General features: G+C 40.3%; 1 non-coding gene across 1 annotated transcript; it reads right to left on the minus strand.

Moving 5' to 3' along the window:
• Positions 1-12,768: 12,768 nt before the first annotated feature.
• Positions 12,769-12,841, minus strand: TRNAC-ACA (transfer RNA cysteine (anticodon ACA)). Its single transcript has one exon. It is a non-coding gene; the product is annotated as a tRNA-Cys (tRNA).
• Positions 12,842-13,503: the final 662 nt, after the last annotated feature.

Consider the following 13,503-nt stretch of genomic DNA (forward strand, 5'->3'; position numbering starts at 1 on the left):
TGGTGACTCAGATGGTAAAGACTCCGCCTGCAATGCAGGAGGCCTGGGTTCGATCCCTGGGTCAGGAAGATCCCCTGGAAAAGGAAATGGCAACCCATTTCAGTATTGTTGTCTGGAGAATTCCACGGACAGAGGAGCCTGGTGGACAACAGTCTATGGGGTCGCAAAGAGTCGCAGCGTGTTAGTCACTGCAGTGTTAAAGAAACCAGTGCAGTATGCAGAAGACTCGGATTTGATCCCTGGGTCGGGAAGATCCCCTGGAGGAGGAAATGGCAACCCACTCTAGTATTCTTGCCTGGGAAATCCCGTGGACAGAGGAACCTAGTGGGCTACAGTTCATGAGGTTGCAGAGTGCGACACAACTGAGCGAGTGAGCACTAGCACTATATATGTGTGTGTGTGTGTGTGTGTGTGTGTGTGTAAGAATTTGCACTTGCTAATCCTAATCACTACTCCTGAATGTTCTTAAAATGCATTTATCCTTTCAAATTGCTCATGGGGTAAAATCTTCAAGGAGGGCTTTCCCTCCCCTTCTCCCCTCACTCTTTTTTTTTTTCAGTCTCAGCTTAATAATACTGTTCTTTGATCTGGGACAAACCATAATCTCTCTGGGCTTCAATTCACTCATCTTTAAAATGGGGTTACTAATTCCCATGTTAACCCAATGGGATAGCAGAAAGTCATCCTAAGTAAGTGGGAACATGGATGGAGTCAGTTCACTTTAGTTCAGTCGCGTCCGATTCTTTGCGACCCCATGGACTGCAGCATGTCAGACCTCCCTGTCCATTATCAACTCCCAGAGTTTACCCACACCCATGTCCATTGAGTGGGTGATGCCATCCAACCATCTCTTTCTCTGTCGTCCCCTTCTCCTCCCGCCTTCAATTTTTCCCAGCATCAGAGTCTTTTCCATTGAGTCCGTTCTTCGCATCAGGTGGCCAAAGTATTGAAGTTTCAGCTTCAGCAGCAGTCCTCCCAATGAATATTCAGGACAGATTTCCTTTAGAATGGACTTGTTGGATCTCCTTGCAGTCCAAGGGACTCTCAAGAGCCTTCCCTAGCACCACAGTTCAAAAGCATCAATTCTTCAGCACTCAGCTTTCTTTATAGTCCAACTCTCACATCCATACATGACTACTGGAAAAACAATCGCCCTGACTAGATGCACCTTTGTTGGCAACGTAAAATTTCTTCTTTTTAATATGATGTCTAGGTTGGTCATAACTTTTCTTCCAAGGATCAAGCATCTTTTAATTTCATGGCTGCAGTCACCATCTGCAGTGATTTTGGAGCCCCCCAAAATAAAGTCTGTCATTGTTTCCACTGTTTCCCTATCTATTTGCCATGAAGTGATGGTACTGGATGCCATGATTTTAGTTTTCTGAATGTTGAGTTTTAAGGCAACTTTTTCACTCTCCTCTTTCATTTTCATCAAGAGGCATTTTAGTTCTTTGCTTTCTGCCATAAGGGTGGTATCATCTGCATATCTGAGGTTATTGATATTTCTCCCGCCAATCTTGATTCCAGCGTGTGCTTCATCGAGTCCAGCATTTCTTATGATGTACTCTTTGTGTAAGTTAAATAAGCAGGGTGACAATATACAGCCTTGACATACTCCTTTCCCCACTGGATGGAGTCAGTGGGGATTAAAGTTTTGAACCCTTTGTAACATGGGAATCAACAGTACTTGATGTGAAGGTAGGGGTCCGGTGTTGGAGAATCTGATTGGTGTTTTTTTAGAAGAGGAAACTGACATGAAACGAATTTATTCAGAATCAGGAGGAGGACCTGGTTTGGCAGGGAAGGTGGATTGTGAGCTTGATTTTTGACAGACTTAGCAGCAGGTGTCCAGCCCATGGAGGGAAGTCTGACAGGTCCCTGGAAATGGGTGTCCAGAACCCCGGAAGCAGATGGGCTGCACTGGGTAAGTGTCTCTAAGGCATTGCCTCTTACCTGCATGCACCTAAGTTGCTTAAGTCCTGGCTGACTCTATGAGATCCTCTGGTCCTCAGCCTGCCAGGCTCCTTTGTCCATGGAGATTCTCCAGGCAAGAATACTGGAGTGGGTTGCCATGCCCTCCTCCAGGGGATCTTCCCAACCCAGGGGTGGAACCTGCGTCTCTTACGTCTACATGCATTGGCAGCTGGGTTCTTTACCACAAGCCTCTTACCACCTACATATTACCAATCAAGGGCTCCAGTGTTTGGAAAACTTAAATAAAATCAGTACCACAAATGGGAACTTTCAGGAGTTTTAATGCAGCTTGCGTGAAAAGCAAGCAGGCTCTTCTTCCTCTCTCAGGCTGGAGCTCATCAGGCAGTGACAATTTGAAATTTACAACTCAGACATTTAACATGTTTCAAGGAGAACATTATCATTTGAAAACCTTGTAAAGAGAAATGTGTCTGTACTAAGAAGCGACACTATCTTCCTTTTGTAAAGAGATCCCCATCATTTACATTTTTACTTTTTCTTCCCTCTTGTGTTAAATAATTCTGACGTTTTCTTCAAATGCAAATTATATTTCTGAAAATTTCTCAAATGTGAGGTTTCATTTTTCAAAAAAAAAGGTGGAGAGAAAGCTTTTTTCATGTGACAAGTATGTGACAACTCTGGCCATCTCCTGGGTCTCTAACTCTTACCAGGTCTGGTTAAAATAAGGAATGTACTAGTTTCATCTGGTTTTTCTGCCTGGAAATGCAACTTTTATCAGAAAGTGACTCCTTGCATCTTGAGTGGCTAAGGAGCTAGCCATTCAGATAAACATTGAAGTATTCAATATTAATGTATAAAACCTTAACTTTGGGATGGGAAGGAACTTCAAAGTCATCAGATGATAGCTACTCTCCTCCTTCACTGAATTTCCATTAAATCTCTCCATGTACTGGTACTCAGCCAGAGCTTACATATCTCCAAAAGTATCCTCCAACTTAGACAATTAAACTAAATTTCAATTACATACAAAAGTTTCCTTCCATTGGACTTAGTTATCACAGGAGCCTTATCCCAGGTAAGTTTAGTTCAGTTCAGTGGCTCAGTCGTGTCCGACTCTTTGCGACCCCATGAATTGCAGCACACCAGGCCTATCTGTCCATCACCAACTCCCGGAGTCTACCCAAACCCATGTTCATTGAGTCAGTGATGCCATCCAACCATCTCATCCTCTGTCGTCCCCTTCTCCTCCTGCCCCAATCCTACCCAGCATTAGGGTCTTTTCCAATGAGTCAACTCTTCACATGAGGTGGCCAAAGTATTGGAGTTTCAGCTTCAACATCAGTCCTTCCAATGAACACCCAGGATTGATCTCCTTTAGGATGGATTGATTGGATCTCCTTGCAGTCCAAGGGACTCTCAAGAGTCTTCTCCAACACCACAGTTCAAAAGCATCAATTTTTTGGTGCTCAGCTTTCTTCACCGTCCAATCCTCACATCCATACATGACCATTGGAAAAACCATAGCCTTGACTAGACAGATTTTGTTGGCAAAGTAATGTCTCTGCTTTTAAATATGCTATCTAGGTTGGCCATAACCTTCCTTCCAAGGAGAAAGCGTCTTTTAATTTCATGGCTTCAGTTACCATCTACAGTGATTTTAGAGCCCCCCAAAATAAAGTCAGCCACTGTTTGCACTGTTTCCCCATCTATTTCCCATGAAGTGATGGGACCAGATGCCATGATCTTAGTTTTCTGAACGTTGAGCTTTAAGCCAACCTTTTCACTCTCCTCTTTCACTTTCATCAAGAGGCTCTTTAGTTCTTCTTCACTTTCTGCCATAAGGGTGGTGTCATCTGCAAGTCTGAGGTTATTGATATTTCTCCCAGCAATCTTGATTCCAGCTTGTGTTTCTTCCAGCCCAACGTTTCTCATGATGTACTCTGCAGATAAGTTAAATAAGCAGGGTGACAATATACAGCCTTGATGTACTCCTTTTCCTATTTGGAACCAGTCTGTTGTTCCACGTCCAGTTCTAACTGTTGCTTCCTAACCTGCATACAGATTTCTCAAGAGGCAGGTCAGGTGGTCTGGTATTCCCATCTCTTTCAGAATTTTCCACAGTTTATTGTGATCCACACAGTCAAAGGCTTTGGCATAGTCAATAAAGCAGAAATAGATGTTTTTCTGGCACTCTCTTGCTTTTTCGATGATCCAGCAGATATTGGCAATTTGATCTCTGGTTCCTCTGCCTTTTCTAAAACCAGCTTGAACATCTGGAAGTTCACGGTTCATGTATCGCTGAAGCCTGGCTTGGAGAATTTTGAGCATTACTTTACTAGCATGTGAGATGAGTGCAATTGTGCTGTAGTTTGAGCATTCTTTGGCATTGCCTTTCTTTGGGATTGGAACGAAAACTGATATTTTCCAGTCCTGTGGCCACTGCTGGGTTTTCCAAATTTGCTGGCATATTGAGTGTAGCACTTTCACAGCATCATCTTTCAGGATTTGAAATAGTTCAACTGGAATTCCATCACCTCCACTAGCTTTGTGCATAGTGATCCTAGGTAAGAGTCAGTGCTAAGTAGTTGGTCAGGTTGGGCTTTGCAGACAGACATTTTAGGGTTCAAATCCTTCACCTGATCCATGGATTTTGAGCATCATCTGTATCTCCTGGGAGGTCATCAGAAGTGAAGAACATCAGGCTCCACTTCAAGCTCACTGAATCATAATCTTTTATTTTGTTTTTTAGATTTTTATTGATGTTTAGTTGCTTTACAATGTTGTGTTAGTTTCTGCTGTATGTAAAGTGTATCAGCTATATGTATACATATATTCCTTCTTTTCTGGATTTCCTTCCAATCCAGGTCACCACAGAGTGTTGAGTAGAGTTCCCTGTGCTACACGGAAGGTTCTTATTAGTTATCTGTTTTATGTAGAGTAGTGCGTATATGTCAATCCCAATCTCCCAGTTCATTCCACCCCCTTACCCTCTTGGTATCCATATGTTCATTCTCTATGCCTGTGTCTCTATTTTTGCTTTGCAAATAAGTTCATCTGTATGAAGCATAATCTTTATTTTCATAATATCTCCAGGTGATCCTCATACATGGTAAAGACTGAGAACTGTAGCTCTAAGAACTCAGTTAATCACCCACACACTCAATTTCTTGTCTGAAAATTGAGATAGCCTCAAAAAGTTCCCTTCACCTATAACACATTAGAATAACAAACACAGAATTCATAAAAATCTACTATCAGAATATTTTAAATAAGGGAAACCTGTTAATCTAGATAGAAAGTATAGGGCAATTGTGAAATAAACTATTATTTAGCCACTATTGAAAAATTACAACCAAATAGAAAATTCTGAAGAGAATATCAAGAAAAGATCAAGATGTGATTCCATTTAATGAACAGGAAAACATTAGAGAAATACCAAAAAGTCTGCAGTGATTATATATAAGTGATGTGATTAGCAATGTTTATTTACCTGTCAGTATCTCCTCCCCAACCCACATTTATTAAGTATATATGATTTAATAGCAATGGGGAAAAAACCAATCACCTTACTTTTTGATCAACAAGGATCAAATAGAAGATGTAAAATTTTCAAGTCTTACAAGCAACTACAGAATTCATTTTATAGTGAATGTACCAAATATGTTCTTCATCCTACAGAACACATCCTTCAGCTATTGTCTTTCAAGGCCCCACTCAAGTCCCACTTCTTCCAATCCAACATTTTGTATACTCTGAGGTCAGGGATCTTATTTGAATAAACTGCATCCTCTTTAGACAAAGAAAGCAACTCTGATTAGGTACAAAGGAAATAGGAAAGGAAGGGAAGGAAGGAAGGGATGGGGGAGGGAAAGAGAGGGAGGGAGGAGGAAGGAAGAACAAAAGGATGGAAGCACATGGAAGACTCAGTGTTGATTGGACTTCAGCCCCTCAGGACTCCCGCAGAATGTTTCTGAGCTACGTTGGGATATTAACGAATGCCCTTGCATTGTCCCTCTTGTGTCAGGGTCTTGCTTCCCCAATGAGATTTCAAGTACCATAAAAAGAGGAAAACATATGCCTTAAAAATATGTGTTTGAATAATTCTTTCTGAAGGCAGCATAGTTTGGGAGACATATTATTTATTCCTAGTCATGTAGAAACAGGGTGAAACCTCAGGATGGTTAGCAACACATGAAAGTGTAAGGTGGGGCCACAAATGCTCTATTGGGCTTTTAAAATTTACCAACAGACCAGAGAATCTTGAATGTACGTGCATAATAGCAGTGCTTTCAACACATGAGGCAAACACTGATAAACTGCATGGTGAACCAGACAAATTCACACTGGATTAGGAAATTTCAATATTTCTCTTTCAGTAGTTCATCGACCAACTGGATAACAAATTAAGACAGATAGAGGGAACCTGAACAACACGTGTGGTCACTTGGCTTAACTGACCTCGATAGTACACATTATGGCAGAATTAACGTTCAAGAGCAATGCACTATTTATCAAAATAGACTGTACTCTAGGTCACAAAAACTCGCAATAATTTAGATTAAATTCATTCAAAATATAATCTCTGAACATATTAGTCTTTTATTGAAAGCAGCTCCTTTGCCCATTTCCTGTTGGCCCATATTTGTTCCCCTCTAACATTAAAAGAACCTAATTATAAGGATCATATCACCAGGAAATTTAAGCTAGCTCTTTAACTTATGGTCTCCTGAATGTACACCATGCCTTGCTTCTTTTTGTAGATAAAGAGAAGTAAGAATGAAGTAGTTACAGAATGACTGGCTCTCCACTTCCATCAGTCCTGCAAGAACAAGATAACATCTGAAGAGTCAGCCAGTCTGCATGCAATGAAGAATGATGCAGAATCCAAACTCCTGCCTCAGTGATTCACTGAGACAGCCCCCCTCCCCACCCTGCCTTATATTCCCTTTGAAAGCTGTCATGGCTGAGCAGAACCTTTGGAGCTGGTCTTGGGACATGAGTCTATTTTCTCCCCAGATTGCTAACTTTTCTAATTAAAGCAACTTTCCTTCTACTGATACTTGCCTCTTGATTTGTGGCTTTTGAGTGGTGAGCAGCCAAACCTGAGTTCAGTAATAGATTAGAAACCGGAAATAGAAATATGCATGAAAAAATCTGAAATAACTGGATACTAAGTAACACACTCGGGTGTCAGTGAAAGTGAAAGTTGCTCAATCCTGTCCGACTTTTGTGACCCCATGGACTATACAGTCCATAGAATTCTCCAGGCCAGGATACTGGAGTGAGTAGCCCTTCCCTTCTGCAGGGGATCTTCCCAATCCAGGGACCGAACCCAGGTCTCCCACATTACGGCAGATTCTTTACCAGCTGAGCCAGAAGGGAAGACCAAGAATACTTGAGTGGGTAGCCTATCCCTTCTCCAGCAGATCTTCCTGACCCAGGAATTGAACCAAGGTCTCCTGCATTGCAGGTGGATTCTTTACCAACTGAGCTATCAGGGAAGAGGAGAAGTCAAAAGGGAAATTTGATACTATTTTGAAATGAATGAAAATGCAAACATCATATAATACAATTTGTGGGATGCAGCTAAAGCACTAGTTAAATAAAAAATGTACAACACTAAATACCTCTGTTAGAAAAGAAAATAGTCAAATCTTCCTATCTTAAGAAACTAAAAAGAGCAAATGAAATTCAAAGTAAAATGAAATAGTAAAAATTGAACTGAAAAATCAATGAAATAAAAAAAAGAAAAGCAATTTAAAAATCAATGCATTCAAAGTATTGTTTTTTTTTCTAGAAGAGAGGTGAATGATCAGGAAAAAAAAAAAAGAAAGACACAGTCAATTATCATATTAGGAATGTGAAACATGACATATAAATAAAGAAATAAAGGAAAATAACAGATTGGGAAAGACTAGAGATCTCTTCAAGAAAATTAGAGATAACAAAGGAACATTTCATGCAAAGATAGGCTTGATAAAGGACAGAAATGGTATGGACCTAACAGAAGCAGAAGATATTAAGAAGAAGTGGCAAGAATACACAGAAGAACTGTACAAAAAAGATCTTCATGACCCAGATAATCACGATGGTGTGATCACTCACCTAGAGCCAGACATCCTGGAATGTGAAGTCAAGTGGGCCTTAGAAAGCATCACTACGAACAAAGCTAGTGGAGGTGATGGAATTCCAGTTGAACTATTTCAAATCCTCAAAGATGATGCTGTGAAAGTGCTACACTCAACATGCCAGCAAATTTGGAAAACTCAGCAGTGGCCACAGGACTGGAAAAGGTCAGTTTTCGTTCCAATCCCAAAGAAAGGCAATGCCAAAGAATGCTCAAACTACAGCACAATTGCACTCATCTCACATGCTAGTAAAGTAATGCTCAAAATTCTCCAAGCCAGGCTTCAGCAATACGTGAACCGTGAACTTCCAGATGTTCAAGCTGGTTTTAGAAAAGGCAGAGGAACCAGAGATCAAATTGTCAACATCCACTGGATCATCGAAAAAGCAAGAGAGTTCCAGAAAAACATCTATTTCTGCTTTATTGACTATGTCAAAGCCTTTGACTGTGTGGATCACAATAAACTGTGGAAAATTCTGAAAGAGATGGGAATACCAGACCATCTGACCTGTCTCTTGAGAAACCTGTATGCATGTCAGGAAGCAAAAGTTACAACTGGACGTGGAACAACAGACTGGCTCCAAATAGGAAAAGGAGTCTGTCACGGCTGTATATTGTCACCCTGCTTATTTAACTTATCTGCAGAGTACATCATGAGAAACGTTGGGCTGGAAGAAACACAAGCTGGAATCAAGATTGCCGGGAGAAATATCAATAACCTCAGATTTGCAGATGACACCACCCTTATGGCAGAAAGTGAAGAAGAACTAAAGAGCCTCTTGATGAAAGTGAAAGAGGAGAGTGAAAAAGTTGGCTTAAAGCTCAGCATTCAGAAAACTAAGATCATGGCATCTTGTCCCATCACTTCATGGGAAATAGATGGGGAAACAGTGGAAACAGTGTCAGACTTTATTTTTTTGGGCTCCAAAATCACTGCTGATGGTGATTGCAGCCATGAAATTAAAAGACGCTTTCTCCTTGGAAGGAAGGTTATGGCCAACCTAGATAGCATATTTAAAAGCAGAGACATTACTTTGCCAACAAAAGTCCGTCTAGTCAAGGCTATGGTTTTTCCAGTGATCATGTATGGATGTGAGGGTTGTACAGTGAAGAAAGCTGAGCACCGCAGAATTGATGCTTTTGAACTGTGGTGTTGGAGAAGACTCTTGAGAGTCCCTTGGACTGCAAGGAGATCCAATCAATCTATCCTAAAGGAGATCAATCCTGGGTGTTCATTGAAAGGACTGATATTGAAGCTGAAACTCCAATACTTTGGCCACCTCATGTGAAGAGTTGACTCATTGGAAAAGACCCTAATGCTGGGAAGGATTGGGGGCAGGAGGAGAAGGGGACGACAGAGGATGAGATGGTTGGATGGCATCACTGACTCAATGGACATGGGTTTGGGTAGACCCGGGAGTTGGTGATGGACAGAGAGGCCTGGTGTGCTGCAATTCATGGTGTCGAAAAGAGTCGGACACGACTGAGTGACTGAAATGAACTGAACTGAACAGATATTAGCATGATAAGAAAGTTATATTAGGACTTCCTCGGTGATTCAGCAGTGAAGAATCCGCCTGCAATGCAGAAGACTCAGGAGGTGGTGATTCAATCCCTGAATCAGGAAGATTCCCTAGAGGAGGAAATGGCAGCTCACTTCAGTATTTTTGCAGGAACATCCCATGGGCAGAGGAGTCCACTGAACACACACACACAAGCTGACTTAAGAAAGAAAAAGAGACAAAAAAACTTTATATTTGTTAAGAAAGTTGAATGTGTAGTTAAAAATCTTCCCACAAAGAAAACACCAGGCCTGGATGGTTTCCATAATGAATCCTACCAAAGATTTAACAGAAAAATAATAATTCTATTCAATCTCTTTCAGAAAACTGGCAACATGTTCAACTATAACATATAGAAAATCCAAATGAGTCTATAGAAAATGTATCTGAGCTAACAAGGTAGTTTAGGAAGTTTGTAGGATACAAGTTCAATACACAACAATCAATTGTATTTCTATATACTAGGAGTAACCATTGGAAATTGAAACAAAAAAATTAGCATCAGTAAATATGAAACACCCTGGAGAAGGGCATGACAACCCACTCCACTATTCTTGCCTGGAGAATCCCAAGAACAGAGGACCCTGAAGGCTACTGTCCATAAGGTCGAAGAGAGTCAGACATGACTGAAGTGACTTAGCATAAATATGAAACAAGGATGATCTGGAATGAGATTGGACTATATGAAACATTCACCTCAGTCCCAGAACTTCAAAAAACACCAAAAAAAGACAAATGATATTATAATCTCTTAAAATACCAAAATTAATGCAAAAGTTTGTCCTTAGTGAAATATCAAAATTTTAAATGAAGACAGAATGCTGTTTGGTTTGTGATTCTACATTATTGTACAAGAGGAATAGTTTATCCCAATCAGTTGTTGGTTGCAAGACCTGTATACTGAAGATTACAAAACTGAGACAGTTAAAGAGCACATAAATAAAACTGGAAAGTTGTGTTTATGGGTCAGAGGACTTTGTTTTATTAAGTGATCAGTTTTTCCCAAATTGATCTATAGATTTAACAATTAAAATCAAAATCCCAATATAATTTTCTTGTAGAATTTACAAAGTTGATCCTAAAATTCAGTTGAAAAGAACAGAATAGATAAAACAGTTCTGAAAAAGAAGAACCGAATAGGAGGACTTTTGCTACCTGACTTCAATATGTCTTATTGTTCTCAGTCACTTGGTCATGTCCTACTCTTTGTGACTCCATGGACTGTAGCCCTCCAGGCTCCTCTGTCTATGGGATTCTCCAGGCAAGAATACCGGAGCGGGTTGCCATTTCTTCCTCCAGGTCAATATGTCTTATTAATCCACCACAATAATAGAAACAATGCGGTAGTGCCTTCAAGATAGACAAATAGAGTAATGAAATAGAATAGAGAATCCAGGAATTGACCTGTGCATATATAATCAATTAATTTTCAACAAAGATGAAAAGACAGCTCAGTGGAGAAATAAAATGTTTTTAACAAATGATTAGATATCCATTTGACAAAAATTGGGTTTTTTAAAAATTTTTGATTATTTCATAGTGATTCTCAAATAGTTTGAGTAAAACTCCAAACTACAAAACTTATATAAGAAAGTCTTATGATTTTGGGTAAGGCAAAGATTTCTTAAACATAATATCTAAAGCATGATTTATAAAATAAAAATTACACAATGGGCTTTCATCAACATTAAAAATGTTTGCTCTGTAAAATATCCTGCTAAGAAAATGATAAGAGAAGCCAATGGGAGAAAATAATAGCAAATCACATATCTAATTAAGGACTGTGTTTGGGATTATCCACTCAGTCACGTCCAACTCTTTGCGACCCCATGGATTGTAGCCCTCCAGACTCTTCTGTCCATGGGGATTCTCCAGGCAAGAATACTGGAGTGGGTTGCCATGCCCTCCTCCAGGGGATCTTCTCAACCTGGGGATTGAACCCAGGTCTCCCGCATTGCAGGCAGATTCTTTACCATCTGAGCCACCAGGGAAGCCCAAGGACTTGTATCCCTCTATATATAAAGAACTCTCAATATCAAATTAGAAAATAAATCTCCTTTTCTCAAATAGGAAACTTATTTGAAATAGACACTGCACCGAAAAAGATATAGAGGCAAAAAGCAAACACGTGGAGAGTTCCAGTACCATTAGGTATCAAAAAAATGCACATTAAAATAAAAATTAAATGTGTGTTAATCAATCATGTCTGACTCTTTGTGACCCCATGGACTGTAGCCTACCAGGCTCCTCTGTCCATGGGATTTCCCAGGCAAGAATACTGGAATGGATAGCCATTCCGTTCTCCAGGGGATCTTTCCAGTCCAGGGATCAAACCCAGATCTCCTACATTACAAATAGATTGTTTATTGTCAGAGCCACCAGGGAAACCCCCTACACATATATTGAAATAACTAAAATTAAAAAGAATAAGCATTTTAAGTTTTGGCAAGGATATGCAGCAACTGGAATTCTCATGTACTGCTGATGGGGATGTAAAATAGTTCAACCACTTTGGAAAATAGTTTAGCCCTTTCTACAAAAGACTAGCACTAACATACAGCTATTTTATGTCTAATCACTAACTCCTAGAAATTTATATAAGAATGCACTTTCAGGAACTGTCAGATAAGCATTTCAGGTATTGTAAGCCAACATACTACATATTCCACATTTTCATTTAAAAGCAGCTGCAGAGAAAAAGCAAATAAACACATGCAAGAGCATGGCTGAATTTGTGGAAAGTACAAAACAAGTCATTGTCTCTGGACCTCTGCAGATGTCCACATAAACACCTGTACAAGAATGCTCAGAGAAGCGTTCTTTGTGACGGCTCCAAACTGGAAACCACTCAGGGTTCACCAGTAAATGAATAGATAAACAATTGGTAGTATAGCCATACGATGGAATAGTACTCAAGAATGAAAAATAATGAATTAACTTCATGTCCCACTAGAGTCATCAAAAATCATGAATTATTGATAAACACAATGTGATGGATTTCCGAATAAATGAAAGAAAGTGAAGTCGCTCAGTCTTGTCCAACTTCTTGTGACCCCATGGGCTACAGCCTACCAGGGTCCTCCGTCCATGGGATTTTCCAGGCAAGAATACTGGAGTGGGTTGCCCTTTCCTTCTCCAGGGGATCTTCCTGACCCAGGGGTCGAACCCAGGTCTTCTGCATTGTAGGCAGACGCTCTACCGTCTGAGCCACCAGGGAGTCCTCCAAATAAATTATTTCCAAATAAATATGATCTATGAAAATAGCCAGAGCATCCTTCCCCTTAAAAAGATTTGACCTACATGTAATATTTCAGAAAATTCCAAGTAATATATAGTGACTAAAAGCAGATCAATAGTGGCTGGTGGAAACAAATGAAAGAGAAATTAGAGGACTGTATTGTAAAAGGGCACAAGGAAGTTTTGAGAGTGATGGGATATCCATTATCTGAAGTGTTGGCTTCATGGATGTACACATATGTCATGACTTGTCAAACGGTACTCTTTAAATATGCTTAGTTTGTTGTGCATCAACTATACCTCCATAAAGATGGTAAAAAACAAAGCATGTACCTGGTATGGAGGGGCACGTGGAACTGGCCTCAGAGAGCATGGAAGCCAAGGCCTTGATGCCACTAGGACCCTCTCTCCTTCCTGATTTCTCTCTACAGATCAGCTTCTCTCTTTGTCCCTGTGGAGGTGCAAGGCCTCAAGACTTGGAAGAAAGCCAAGTGATGTCCTTCGAAGGACACGGGCATAGGGGACACGGGCATAGGAGAAAGATAGACCTGAGTGAATATAAGATCTACCTACTTTCCTGCTTTGTGATTCTGGAAAAGATCAAAATCTCAGTGTTATAATCAGGAACACAGAGGAACTGCT

The sequence above is a fragment of the Giraffa tippelskirchi genome, chromosome 1 (genome assembly GCF_054371585.1).
Source record: "Giraffa tippelskirchi isolate mGirTip1 chromosome 1, T2T-mGirTip1v1.2.pri, whole genome shotgun sequence".
Taxonomy (NCBI): Eukaryota; Metazoa; Chordata; class Mammalia; order Artiodactyla; family Giraffidae; genus Giraffa; species Giraffa tippelskirchi.